At 39.3% G+C, this 15582-nt stretch overlaps 1 pseudogene across 1 annotated transcript in view; it reads right to left on the minus strand.

Annotated features, from left to right (window-relative positions):
* Nucleotides 1-12549: 12549 nt before the first annotated feature.
* LOC311046362 (MAM domain-containing glycosylphosphatidylinositol anchor protein 1-like) overlaps nt 12550-15582 on the minus strand; it is a 191344-nt pseudogene continuing 188311 nt past the window's right edge. The window contains exon 18 of the transcript XR_014602894.1: nt 12550-12789. The product of XR_014602894.1 is annotated as an MAM domain-containing glycosylphosphatidylinositol anchor protein 1-like (transcript). The remainder of the gene's footprint in view (nt 12790-15582) is intronic.

Below are 15582 nucleotides of genomic sequence, written 5' to 3' on the forward strand. Positions count from 1 at the left end.
AAAAGTACATCGCGACGCGTTGTGAGCTTGTAGATCGGCTATTTTCAAATAGCCTATGTATAAAATAGAGCTAAAGTGGTTCATGTATGTTTCATATTATCATAATCTATGTCTGAAAAGTAACTACTGTAGTAACTAAAGTTTTAAAATAATTGTTGTGGAGTAAAAGTACAATATTTGCCTCTGAGATGTAGTGGAGTAGAAGTAAAAGTACTGAAAATTGGAAATACTCCAGTGAAGTAAAAATTCCTCAAAAGTGTACTTAAGTACAGTACTTGAGTATATGTACTTAGTTACTTTACACCACTGCCCCCACAATAGGGATGCTGGGGTTCAGGTGGTTAAACGACGAGTATAAAGTCCTTTTCAATCTGTCCTAATTTAAAGGAAACTGATATTCTGATATGAAGTTTTCCCCGTGACATGCTGTATCTTTGGGGGAAGGACTGTAAGAATGTAAGGTGCTTTAAAGTAACATTGTCATTCAGGTGGTGCCGTGGATGGAAAAGTTATTTACAGGATGCAAACAGAGCTACAGTATAACTACAGTACAGTGGTGGAAAAAGTACTCAAATGTTTTAATTAAGTAAAGGTATCAATACTGCAATGTAGAAGTAGCCTACTCTGTTACAAGTAAAAGTCAGGAATTCAAAATTTTACTTGAGTAAAAGTACAAAAGTATTGGCATCAAAATATAAAGTACCAAAAGTAAAAGTACTCAAATGTTTGAAAATAGCAGATCTACAAGCTCACGTGTCGCACCGCAACGCGTTGTGAGCTTGTAGATCGGCTATTTTCAAATAGCCTATGTATAAAATAGAGCTAAAGTGGTTCATGTATGTTTCATATTATCATAATCTATGTCTGAAAAGTAACTACTGTAGTAACTAAAGTTTTAAAATAATTGTTGTGGAGTAAAAGTACAATATTTGCCTCTGAGATGTAGTGGAGTTGAAGTAAAAGTACTGAAAATTGGAAATACTCCAGTGAAGTAAAAATTCCTCAAAAGTGTACTTAAGTACAGTACTTGAGTATATGTACTTAGTTACTTTACACCACTGCCCCCACAATAGGGATGCTGGGGTTCAGGTGGTTAAACGACGAGTATAAAGTCCTTTTCAATCTGTCCTAATTTAAAGGAAACTGATATTCTGATATGAAGTTTTCCCCGTGACATGCTGTATCTTTGGGGGAAGGACTGTAAGAATGTAAGGCGCTTTAAAGTAACATTGTCATTCAGGTGGTGCCGTGGATGGAAAAGTTATTTACAGGATGCAAACAGAGCTACAGTATAACTACAGTACAGTGGTGGAAAAAGTACTCAAATGTTTTAATTAAGTAAAGGTATCAATACTGCAATGTAGAAGTAGCCTACTCTGTTACAAGTAAAAGTCAGGAATTCAAAATTTTACTTGAGTAAAAGTACAAAAGTATTGGCATCAAAATATAAAGTACCAAAAGTAAAAGTACTCAAATGTTTGAAAATAGCAGATCTACAAGCTCACGTGTCGCACCGCAACGCGTTGTGAGCTTGTAGATCGGCTATTTTCAAAAAGCCTAGGTATAAAGTGGTTCATGTATGTTTTATAATGTAATAATTTATATCTGTGTTACGTCCCAGATGGTGGTCCAGGAGCAAGGGACGGTAACATATACCCAGATTATATACTTGAGACAGACATAGGATGAGGTTAAAGTAAAGTTGTTTATTAACCAACTGAAGTGAACAGAAATAAATGCCAAGTAACAAATACAGGGAGGGTCAGGTGGTGCCAAAGGAAAGATGTAGTAAACTCAAGAGAAACAAAAATCCTTCCTACTCCAACAATAAACGGAAAATACAATGGGTGGCACTCACCTCTAGACTAGTGGAATTAAACACGGGAATTACCTACATGTAATATGTACAGGGTACCCCAGAGCTAAACTACCCCCCCCCTGTACTAAACGTTTGGCAAAAAGGTCAACAAGTCTTTAAGAGACTGGAGGTGAATTAGTTAGGACATGTGCATGGAGCAAACAAATGATCTGGTGGAAGCATGATGGGGAAAGAGAAAGATGGCCGCCGTCACAGGTGCTTTATATCTGATGACGATGGAGGTGATTGGTGGAGTGATGAGGGGAAGGACCAACCGGTGGTGAGAGGCGGAGTTGAGTTGAGTGAATGGGCTGGACCTGAGAGTGAGTGAACAGAGAAGCAGGCAGAGTGTAGCAGGGAGAAAAACAGCATAGTCAGTCTCCCCATAAACATACAGTCTCCCCTTAACCATACCCGTAACAATCTGCAAAGTGACTAGTAACTTCAAATAATTGTAATGGAGTAAAAGTACAATATTTGCCTCTGAGATGTAGTGAAGTAGAAGTAAAAGTATAGACAACTGGAAATACTTCGGTAAAATAAAAGTACCTCAACATTTTACTTAATTACAGTACTTGAGTAAATGTACTTAGTCACTTTACACCACTGCAAACCAGGAAGTACAAAAATAAGCTTTGGAAAATGCTAATCACCACACAGGAAGTACAGGATGCACAGGAAGTCACCATCAAGTCAAGTAATCTTTATGTACAGTATATAGCATACTTGAGCATAAAGAAACGATAGGAGTTGACCCAAAGTTCTTTCCAATCGAGGATGGCCAAATGAAACACACGATAACCATAATAAATTGTAAAATCCACAAAAGCAAGACTGAAATGTAAAACACATACCAGTAAATCACAAGACTATTAAGAGTAACTAAACAAAACAAACAACTGATTGAAACGCTGTAAGGTATTACAAATAAATTAAATTAAATACATTCAGTGGACTCGAGAAAACATCAAAGGTGGGGCAACCTCAAACTAAGCTAAAACCACGAGAAAAGGGTGGGTCTTTAGATTTGATTTAAAATCGTCAACGGGGCAGAACTTAACAGTGGTACAGAATGTTATGTTTCTCAAAACAGATTCTCAATCATAGAGCCATGGAGAAGCATGCATAAAGAGAATTAAAGAGTCCCTAAAACTGGGCCACATGGCAGAGTATGACAAGGTCCCTGATGTCAAAGTTTCAATCTTTAAATAAAGGCCTAATAAAGAACACATTTGTTCTAACGAAACCCTTACAGTAGACTAATAGTAGCCTTACATCACATCGTCTAGTTAGTAGTTGCGGGGTTGTAATGTGACGGTCAAGTAAGTGGAAATAACATCTTATTAGGCTTTGTTAGGTCTTATTAGGCTTTGTTAGCCTCTAGGAATTATGTTCCATAATTAGCGTATAACTGTGTTTGTTTGTTTCTGTCTAATAGCAGAGAACACCATTTCTAATAACACCTTTTGTTATGCTTCATTTCTAATTAGAACATAATTAAGGGATAATAGTGGAAAATAAGGGTATAACAACGTTTGTTTCTTTCTAATAAAAAACATTATTGATAATAAGAAACACATTATTTGTAATAACGGCTTATTATGTCAAATTAGTGTACCGTAAATTGTGCTGCGACCAATATTTTTGCCGAATGATCGCCCCACAAAGAGACACTAGGGTTCATGGGGTTAATAGAAGCACTATTATTATCTCCGCCAGGTCAAATGGCAGTACCTGCCATTTGACCTGGCGGAGATAATAATAGTGGAGATAATGTTTTTGTGTGCGTGTGCGTGTGCGTGTGTGTGTGTGTGTGTGTGTGTGTGTGTGTGTGTGTGTGTGTGTGTGTGTGTTTGTGTGTGTGTGTGTGTGTGTGTGTGTGTGTGTGTGTGTGTGTGTGTGTGTGTGTGTGTGTGTGTGTGTGTGTGTGTGTGTGTGAAGATCCCTCCCGTGAACAGCTACTGGGAGGAGAGGCAATAGACCCGGGCGCCCTTCCAGCGGTATGTCCGTCTGCTGTCGGAATAGCAATGGGTGGACTTCCAGGCCCATGAGGACTTGGGATTCCCAAAGACGAGGCAGCCAGGCTGGCAAAGTATTGTGCTGTCTGTAATTGGAGGCTGCCATATATGGCGGATTGCACCCATAGGGGGTGTAATTAGGTACAAATGTCATGTGACAATGACCGAGAGACAGCGTGATCCCAATGGAGAGACCACCAAACAGGGTTTTAACAATCCATACTGTTTGCCTGTAATTGGCTTAAAACATTTTTGGGTAGGGCCTATGTCTTACCAAAAACTACATATATGTACCATGACACCCATACCCAATCAACCCCATGTTGGAATTATGCTGAGGGGCCTCTATAGCGCACACCTCCAAAAGTCTGTTTGGTAACACTTTTACTTAAAGGTTGTGTCTATAATACATTATAATCACATTTAAACTGCATTATAATACACTTATAAGGCATTATAACACTTGTTATAGATGTTTGGGGGGGGGGGGGTTCCCCCGCTATTTTGCATAACAATGTTTTATTGTATTGTAATGTTTATTCACACTGTTAAGGACTAAGGAGGCTCTAACTACATAATGACTGCAAATTTACCAGAGCTATGTTGTAAGTGCAGGTAACAATAATTACTTTGAAACGTGAAACCTTAAAGTCGACAGCCTTGAATAAATGAATGGATAAATGAATGGAATATTCTGTGAGCCAGATATGAATACAAACCAATCGCTGCACTTATTAAAAAAATAATGCCTCATATTAGGGATGTGATCTTATCCGGAATGTCAAATCCCTGTAAACATTAAAATGATTAAGTTAAGTGGTGTATGTTATGTGAGATTGAGATCTGTTAAGGTCCATTCTACCTGATCCGTCTCATGAGAAGATCAAACATTTATCACAGCCTTCAATATTTATCACTTTACCCTCGGTTTTCTGGTGCTGCGGCGATTAAGTGAAACCACAGAAGATGTGTGTTGGATAAATTATGCAAAGAGGACAATCACAGGCATGTAGAAATCCCTCTTCCTCTGTACTCAGAGAGTACAGAGAAAGCCATCTCCTGGGTCCATCTCCTGGGTCCCAGGTGTAGCGATGGATTTGTGGGGGCCGGACAGGGGTGAAAATATGATCTCCCAGCCTTTGAATAATGAACAATACAAGGCAGCCTCCGCACACTCAATACTGTGCAAAATCAGATTGCTTTTATTTGTTTATTTTTCATAGCAAGCTTTCGGTCATAGATCTTCATAATTTTGTATACGATGTAACACTTTTCTCAACAATATAAGCCATATTACATTATGAGCGGCTAAGAAAGGTTCATAATGTAACACATTTTTTTGCATTATTACATAATGCAAAAATCCATTGTTACGTTATGCACTCATGACGTTATTACGGAGCTGATTATTACATTATGGGCTTTAATTAAAATGATTACATTATGAACCGTTATTAAATTCTGAGCTGATGAGTTGCTACACTTGCTCCTCAGAGCACAGGTTTTCACCAGGGATACACATATTGAGGAGATTCTCTGAGTAAAAATGACTGAGAACGATGAACCATAACAAATTCATATTTTTTGATCTTTCACAATTATTTATTTATACATTTCAGAATCATATTTCAAATATTTTCCTTTAAAATAGCTCAGTACATGACAGAGAATATACAACAGCCAGCACTGCTCGCCACCCTTCTTCTCTCTACTTCCATTTAAAGGTGCATTCCACATCTAGTCTTTTGATAGGAATCAGTTCAAACCCTGCACATGGCTGTGCTGCTAGTCAGGCACAAATTACACTGTGACTAACGCATGGTTTCACCAAAATGTCTTATGATCATTCTTCTCCCACTGAAGTGCAAAGATGTTAAATGTGGACTTTGAAAGATGTGTAGCTTTATTATGATAAATTAAAAGGTCTCAACAAATAAAAGTCCTGACCAATGATATTGGTTTGCTATGGTACATTCAAATAAAAGCATCTGAAATCTCACAATTATCTTTCCCAGAGACATGGACCTAGATGGAACTAAATGAGGACATGGAACTCTGCTGTGGCTACTGCTAGTCATTTAACCACTTAAAGCCTTTATTGTTCGTAAAACCGACCTGAGTTACAGTACAACTGTACTTGGTACGCTTGTTTCCGTCTACAACAAATCTCTTCGCCAAAAATAGCCGATCTACAAGTTTACAACATGTCACGTCGGGACGTGTTGTGAGCTTACAGATCTGCTATTTTTGACGAATGTTCTCCCAGGATAGGCATGCTGTGGTTCTAGTGGTTAACAACATAATGATGACGTTGCTAGCAGCAATGGTGGAAATCCACCATGTCGAACATCACTTCTGAAAAAAACTGATAATAATAATAATAATATAATAATAATAAATTACAAAGAGCACTTTTTAGTTGTTGTTGTTGTTGTTTTTCTGAAACCAGGCGTAAAATCACAGTGTTGTATGGGAGAGGTCAGTCCAGTCTGTGGATGAAGACCAGAATACGTTCAGCAACATTACGGGCAACCATTGCAGCAGAGGTGACATCAATAGTCATACATTAACATTATAGCATCTGAGGAATAATGCTTCTGATCTGTAGACTCTGAAGCCGATCTTTAACTCACATCTAAAACGCTAACTAGCAGAGTTCCCTGCTTTTGTTTGACCCGGTTAAACATCTCAATAACAGTATGGAGAATGTCACCAACTAATTGGTATTATGTAACCTGACTCCATTGTCCAAATGGATAAAATTACTGTCAATGGAGCAGAATCGGATTGGAGCATAAGTGTTCTTATGAAGAGCGACATGAAATGAGTGCACACAGTTTCATGTCTTGCTCAAAAACACTTTGATAGCATGACATTGTTAAACCTTTCATCTTCCAGCTACAACAATTGATATGACCAATTTTTACTTTGATTTCCATAAAATTGCTGAGTGTATGAGTCTTTTCAGTTATAATTACTGTAGTACAGTCATTTCCAGTTACAGTCACTAGCTGTGTGTGTGTGTGTGTGTGTGTGTGTGTGTGTGTGTGTGTGTGTGTGTGTGTGTGTGTGTGTGTGTGTGTGTGTGTGTGTGTGTGTGTGTGTGTGTGTGTGTGTGTGTGTGTGCGCGTGCGCGCGTGCATGTGTGCGTGGTGAGGACAGAGGAGAACAGAAATAATGTCACTTAAAGGGAAAATTTAGTGACCATGACAGAGATTTAAGGATTCCGAAAAGCAATTAAAGCTGACCAAGTTCTAAACAGTAAAGTTGAATCACTAACAGTTACAGAACCATGATTTCGATGTAGAAGAGTTGTTCAAAGCTGTATGGTTTGAACTTTTCAGGCTGTCAACCTATGTTGTTGTTGTTTCAGACAACGCAAGAAATGAAGAGTAATGAAGTCCAGCTCTGTCGTGCGGTGTTAACTGTATTGACTGTACTAACGGTAAAGTTAAATGATGTTGACATGGATTACTGTATTGAAAACTTTATTGGCTGCACTGAAAGGAAAAGGTAAAATGCTTTAAAAAAAACCTGATTGGATGTGGACCTTTCCCTCCAACTGAAACATGTCATTCAGATTCATTATTAGATCATGTTTTCTATACAGTCATATTGCTCATGTTCTGTCACCGTATTGTCAAAACATGACAGTTGTGCTGCACATTCTCACTGTGCTTTGCTACAGTACTGTATGATTAATGATTAAACATTATTAAAATATTAATGCCATGTATCGTTCATTTCCTAGTTCCCAGTGCATGTGACCTGGGACAGATATTCACAGGCAAAAACAGATCAATTGATTTTGTTTTAATATTGCTAATCCACACATGTATGTTGAATATAATTAATAATTAATAATTTTAATTAAGCATTGAGCATTCACATTAATAACATTTCTTTGGCGTTTTCATGTATCTCACTTTGACATAAAAGTGTGTTGTTTCTTTTTTAAAGAAGTAACTGTGCACTGCTCTATATCTGTCCTAGATCACACATGACCCACATGAGTAATTGTTAATTACTAATATGATTTAAATGGTACTATGGTCTGTTTCTGTTATTGCGGAAACACCTTTCACATTATAGCACAAGCTGCACAGTACAAAGCAACAGGCGAGTTAAATTGTGGTCAAACATCTCCAGAAACATGAGGGAACAGGGTTTTATATTGATTATATGGTCCATCATGAGTAGTGTTGGGCAGCAACTAATTATTACGTAATATACTGTATTACTGTAATATTACTTTCCCCACTAACTAGTAGTGTAATTATTACAATGGCCAAAACAGTATTAATATTAGTTATTAATCAAGTAACTTTAAGTTGCTAAGTTACAATGAACGTGATTTGTTTTTGACCGAGATAGACTGTTCATAATTTATGCTCCATAGTAGGATGTTGTCACATGCGAAAAATGAACAGATCTGCAAGCACCACCAACTCACTGCTAGCTGGTAGATTTGTTCTTTTAAACATGTGTAAGTGCAGGTCAGGACAGGTTTGTGGGTCAAAAAGTATTATAGTAATATAACTTGTAAAGTAACTAGTTACTGTTGATGCCAACTAACAAGTAATGTAATATTATTACTTTTTAAAGGAGTAATAAATAACGTATTACTCTTCTTGAGTGACTTGCCCAACACTGATCATGAGAAGTTCTAAGAAAGCACTTCAATAATTAAGTCTAGTATTGTTTGTTTACTCGGAAATGCATTTATGTCCCAGTACGGAAGAGGTTGGGGTACAAGCAAAACAACAAACTTTTCTCAGTTATAGATGCAGGGGTAGATAGATAAAATGGATTATTCTCAGATCATGCCTCAGAGATATTGACTGTGGTAGTGAAAAATTCAGAGCCAAAAATGTATCGTAAATCAATCTGTGACTCCATTTTTATTTATTTATTCATTTTATTGCCAGGATCAGTGAGTATAGAGGATCACATTATGAAGTACTAATTCACTCATTCCAGAGTTAAGAAGGTGGTGTTTATTCTTCTTAACTGATCTTTAAATATCCAAGTAGTTCTACAGTACCTGAAGGTCCATTTAAAATGTCCCTGATGCAGTGACCCCCACATAGCAAGCACTAAATTAGCATTACAATAATTTACTGTTTGCTAATCTGATTTGATTCTTATGTCAAAACATAACTACAGAATAATGTTGTCAATGGTGCACAGCTCGATATTGTCTACCCCTGCATACGGTAATAACTGACATATCATAGAAAGCCAATCCAAAAATTGTTTAGATGGAAACACTGGAGATGTTACAACTGTACTGTATCTCAAAGTACTGCTGGTAACTTTGACACATTGTGGCTGCAGTCACATAGCAACTCAAGTGATTTATCTGTTTGTCACATAGCAACTCAAGTGATTTATCTGTGATCACTGCCTTTGAAATGTAAAGAAAAATGATACATACTGTAAGGATTTGATTAATGGTTACCATAATGAATGAAGCATGATCTGTAAGGGTTTGATGGGTTAATGGTTACCATAATAAAAGTCTCACTGCTCATAAAATGTGTTTAGTAGTATAATGGGTAGCGAATTGGCTACTGTAGCTTTATGCTGTAGTGATGGATTATACTACAATTTGAGCTGATATACACGCCATTAGCCAAGTGGTTAAGCTATATTTTTAAAATATATGTCATTAATTAGAATAAAACAATCTGGCTTGTCTGTAAAAATTAAAAAGATGATTTGTCTTTCTGTCTATCTTGTGCATACTCATACATGAACAAGATTCTCTAATTTTTGAACAAACTGTTTTTAAAAAGGGGAAAATATCAAGCTTATCCACTTGACTATTCAATTGCAGAATGACTGAGCGACAGTTACAAGCAAATATGTTGATTATTATGCTTAATATGGATTCTAAATACAATGATCTGTCCATCCAGACACAAATAACCTGCCATCAAACACGATGTCAAAGTCAAATACATGGAGGATGACAGAGAGATTATACAAACTATGTCTCCTTAAATGTTAAAGGGCTTGTCTTGTTAAGATAATGCAGTACAATTTTCAGTGTTCATATTTTACTCTGAGTGTAAAAATGCATTTTTTAAATTTAACACTGAGAATTGTATGTATAGTATGACATTGACATTTAGTGAATTGTATACATGTGTTCTTTGATGAATTCCTTCTCCAAAGTTCATTGCCATACCTCGAACATACTTTTAATGTAGGCTACTGATTTAAAAAAAATCAAAAGTCTTGATAAACAAACAATGTGAAAGACCCTCCAAAAATAAATATTGAAGTGTAATGACTGAGTCAACAGCACATGAAGAGTAACAGTACGGTAGGGTAGTGGTTCTTAATGTGGGGTCCGGGGACCCAGGGGGGTCCTCGGGGAGGGTGGGGGTCCTCAGCTAAATGACTGATAGTCAAGAATCAAGTGGACCCTTATACTGTAGCTCTGTAACTCATGAGCTAGTACAAAATGGAACCATTCCATTTGTTGGGGGTGTATACCAACCTTGGGGTCCTTGAAATAAAATAAAATAAAGTAACATTTGAGAACCACTGCTGGAAAAGAATGGAGACATAAATGCAGAGGAATAACAGCACAGTGGGTTGAACTGCTAGTGGGTGGACCGGTTACGGTAGACTGTTTCCTTGAGCCAAGTTGAGGATTGACGAACGGTGAGAGAGCTTGAGTTATGAGGCGGACTGGTCTAGATGGTTTCTCTGAACAGTCTGAGCTAGCTGCTGTCTCTGATGACTTCATGTCAATGTCATCAGAATAGATACTGATGATTTGTTTGTTTGTGTGTGTGGCTGTAAATGAGCATTGCTTAACTTCAGCAGAATCCTGTCGATATGATTATGAGAACGGCTAACAAAAAATCAAAATAAAAGCAACAATAGTTGACTTTCCATGAACATTCAATTAATGACAGAGAGTCTGATATACAAGCCACACTGCAAACCCCTTTTCCATACGAATATAATTATACAAGTTCACTTTTCTCCATATGAGCGATCCATACATATTTGACATTCTTTATCATAATCCTGTGAAATAGAATTGCTGTAATAAAACTCTCCCTGCCTCCTCTCCTCTCCTCTTCTGCATTTCTCTCCTCCAGCTCTCCAGCCCACGTGTCTCTTCCCACGCGTCTCACTCAGAGGCGTCCAATCACCCGAGTCTGTTCTATTGTGTGTGTGTGTGTGTGTGTGTGTTTGTGTGTGTGTGTGTGTGTGTGTGTGTGTGTGTGTGTGTGTGTGTGTGTGTGTGTGTGTGTGTGTGTGTGTGTGTGTGTGTGTGTGTGTGTGCGTGTGCGTGTGCGTGTGCGTGTGTGTGAGTGAGTGAGTGAGTGAGTGAGTGAGGTTGTGTCACTCTGTAAGAGACATCCAGACATCTGAGTCTATTCCTGTTTGTCTGCGTCGGTGCGGTGATAATAGGGATGTTGAAGGCCGTCCATTTTTCATTTTCCGTCGTTCTCAAACTCCATCAGAGGAAGAGATGAGTGGATTGTAGTGGAGTGTGTTCATGAGACCAGAGTTTCGGAGATACAAATCTATGTATTACGTGCAGAGATTTGTCCTCTCTGCCCAACAGGTGCTCATATCAGCCTCATATGATATTAAACATGATCATATGTCTGCCACTGTGGTCCTCCACCCTCATGCTGCCAACATAAAGCAAAATATCAAAAACATGACATAAACTGGAACATCAGAGTTACGCATGCTCTGTGTCCCAACGGAACGGCAGCGATCGTATAAACGTTGTGCTTTTTTTTAGATTCACTTCCTCCACTGTTTTGTTTTTGTTTAGATTGTGTTATATTTCATATATCATATAGATAAATGTACACGTTACAGTCCAAGCTGTGGTCCATCTCCCGCGGCAAACAGAGGCCAGTGAGCCCCCTTCTCTCTGTGTCCTCTTGTCTCTTTTACAGTACATTCCTCCCTCTCCATTCTTTCACGTTTCATCTGTCCATCCGTCCCTTTGTCATTCAGCAGCTCCTGCAGTGGCCCGAGGTAGGGATGGAACGCCTCCTTCTATCTCTCTTCCCAGCATCCCCCATTCCCTCCTTTAATCCCCTCCAGTCCCTTGTCATCTTTGGTAGAGAGTCTGACACTTTGGTGTGTCGGGTGGGGGGGGGGGGGGGGGGGGTTAGGCAAGGGAGGGAACTGAATGAAGGAGGAGAGGGAAGGACGGCTGTGTGTGTCTGTGTGTGTGTGTGTGTGTGTGTGTGTGTGTGTGTGTGTGTGTGTGTGGGGGGGGGGGGGGGTTAGGTGGCTTAGGGGTTGAGGGGGTTGAGGGGGTTGAGGGGATGTGGGGGTTGACGTGACAAAACTGGAAGGTTTTGGCAAAGGTCATGAAATACTATGTTGAGCTAATGGCAGAGTGTTAACTGGCATAAACAGTCCGTCATCTGAAGGGATCGATGACGGGGAAACACTCACACCAGGTAACACTCACACCAAGTAACAGGAAAGAAAGCAGCTGAGACACACAGAGGCTATCCAAGCAAGACAGATAGCATGGATAGACTATGATAAACGGAACTAGATATGCATGAAGGGGGATAGATAGATAGATAGATAGATAGATAGATAGATAGATAGATAGATAGATAGATAGATAGATAGATAGATAGATAGATAGATAGATAGATAGATAGATAGATAGATAGATAGATAGATAGATAGATAGATGGAAGTGAGGAAAGGTACAGAGGGGAGGACATGGGAGGGAGAAAGAAGAAGTAACAGAGTGTGCGGCGGGGCAGTCTCTGTGGAGGCAGACAGGTGGCGCTGTTGCAGCTGCTCATCATCTGTACAGCAGCAGGAGGACACAGCAGAGGGCAACGGTCAGCCAGCTGGCCAATGGGAGAGGGTGCAGTGATGCTGATCCACCAGTCGCAACTGCAGAGATGAGGAGAAGAGAGCAACAAAGTGTCACATGAAAAATTATTATGAACTATGGCTCTGCATTGTTTAGAGGCCCTTTAATTTGTGGTTCAAATTTGGGGTAGATTGGATGCTACGATCATGATTTTTTTTGCCATTTTGGAAGCCAATCATAGCCAATCAGACTGGAATATGAAAAATGACATGTTGATCTCATGACTCCGGAGATAATGTGTACAGAAGTGTGTGACTTTTGGACAAAACCTGTAAGAGTAGTGTAGTAAGATGTATGTTAAATCTCGTTAGGCGGAAATGAACGGGGCTATATGGGGAGTTGCGTCGTGACCCAAGGAATCCAAGAGGACTATACATGATTGTTGAAGACATCTCACTCCCAACTCACTGAGCCTCTCTAATAGTCTCCTCTATAATTGCTGTCATCCTGAGTCATCCTGAAGGGTTAATATTCTCCTCTATAACTGCTGTCACCCTGAAGGGTTAATATTCTCCTCTATAACTGCATAAGCTGCAGTCCACACAGCTGAATCTGCTAGCAAGCTACTGTAACTCAACGTGTTTGTGTATATCACCCCCCTCGAGGGAGCGAAGACGACTTAGGAGTATGGATGGAGAAAGAAAAAGAGAAAGAAAGGGGGAAGGGGAGAGAGACAGTGAAGCAGGAGAGGAAGAGAAGAGAGAGAGAGAGAGAGAGAGAGAGAGAGAGAGAGAGAGAGAGAGAGAGAGAGAGAGAGATAAAGAGCTCCTCTGTGGACAACCTCCACCTTGTTGATGGCAGCTTTAGGCTTTTTGTCTGCAGTTTCAGTAGATGTCATCATCAACACATCGCCGTGTTGAGAAACTACACATCTGTTTCCACGTGTTTCCATACCAAACAGCTTGTTGGCAGACACAGAGCCTCCAGAAGTTATTCATGTACATATACTGTGCATATCCTACTGTGTGTGTGTGTGTGTGTGTGTGTGTGTGTGTGTGTGTGTGTGTGTGTGTGTGTGTGTGTGTGTGTGTGTGTGTGTGTGTGTGTGTGTGTGTGTGTGTGTGTGTGTGTGTGTATGTATATATATATATATATATATATATATATATATATATATATATATATATATATATATATATATATATATATATATATATATATATATATATATGCATATATAAACACGCACCCTCGATAGTTCACAGAATTGTTACAAGCGAGCAACACCCTCTGTGTTCTGAGCCAAATCTCTCCCCACAGTGTGTATTCACTATATTATACAGTAGAGGCAGTTCCTCTTTGACAGTAATGTTTAGCTATTAATTTAAAGTTTTAATCAAATGCTATTTTCTCACCTTTGAATGAATAAGTCTATGAGTATGTGATAAAAAGAAAGACCTAGCATTTGTCGTTGACTTCACATTATTCAACCACAGGCGGGCTGACATGTCTGTCCTCGGCTGGATAAGCCTGGGAGATAATCATTCTCTCTCTGTACCAGTGGTTCTCAAAGTAGGGTCCAGGGACCCTCAGGGTTCCTTGAGGGGCTTCCAAATGGACCCTTACAGGTCTGTAACTCTGAGAGTTATGGGGTCCATGAAATTAAAAAGTTTGAGAACCACTACTCTATACAACAGGGGGTTTGTGGACTGATGGACTGGAGGTTGGTTACAGATGGACGCCATGAATGCCCAGGCAATAATTAATCACAGACCCATGGCCTCACAAGCGTAGCGTTTGATCAATGCAGCAGCCATGTTCGTTGTAGTTGAGTTCCTGTCAGAGTGAGGCTTGTACGGATTGGTCAGCTACTGTATCAGCCCTTGTGGTTATCACTAGGGATGCATCGATATATCGGCCTCACATATCGGTATCGGACGATATTTGCCATAATCGGTCAACACCGGTATATGATTTTTCTTTTTGCTGGTTAAAGTTACAAGAGTTTTTACTTTATGGCGTTTGTGATATGAAATGTAAGCTTACCATAATCACAGTAAACATTATCATGTCATATTCAAGGGCTTTTTTTTAGCTAAGTCACTTTCAGTTCAGCACAGCTGAGCAGTGTGTGTGTGTGTGTGTGTGTGTGTGTGTGTGTGTGTGTGTGTGTGTGTGTGTGTGTGTGTGTGTGTGTGTGTGTGTGTGTCACTGTCCAGCTGACGCTTGTTGACACTTGTTAATGTTACTTGCATTAAGGCAATTATGTTGTGTTTCTGCAGATTCTCAGATCTATTTCTTATAATGAAGATTTATTTGTTTCCCTGGCACAAAAGGGGGAAATAATGACCAAAAAAATAAATAAATAAACAAATATCGGTATCAATATCGGCTAAATATTTATTTTAAACTATTTTAAACATCGGTATTGGGCCTCGGCCAACAATTTCCTTATCGGCATCCCTATATTACGTATCAACCCAAGGTACCCAGATATACACCTTCTCTGTCCTTGCTATCATTCCTCTCACTCAGAACAAATAAAGGCATGTTTAGGGTACTGTATACCAACATAATTTTACAGTAAAAATGTTAATAGACAATGGAACTATGGAACACCATTTCATTTTATATGTTAAAATCAAACACGCACGCACGCACGCACGCACGCACGCACGCACGCACGCACGCCACGCACGCACACACACACACACACACACACACACACACACACACACACACACACACACACACACACACACACACACACACACACACACACACACACACACACACACACACACACACACACACACACACACACACACACACACACACACACACACACACACACAGTAGAGTGGCTCAGAGCC

The sequence above is a fragment of the Gymnoscopelus microlampas genome, assembly GCF_963454915.1.
Source record: "Gymnoscopelus microlampas genome assembly, chromosome: 1".
NCBI classification, from domain to species: domain Eukaryota; kingdom Metazoa; phylum Chordata; class Actinopteri; order Myctophiformes; family Myctophidae; genus Gymnoscopelus; species Gymnoscopelus microlampas.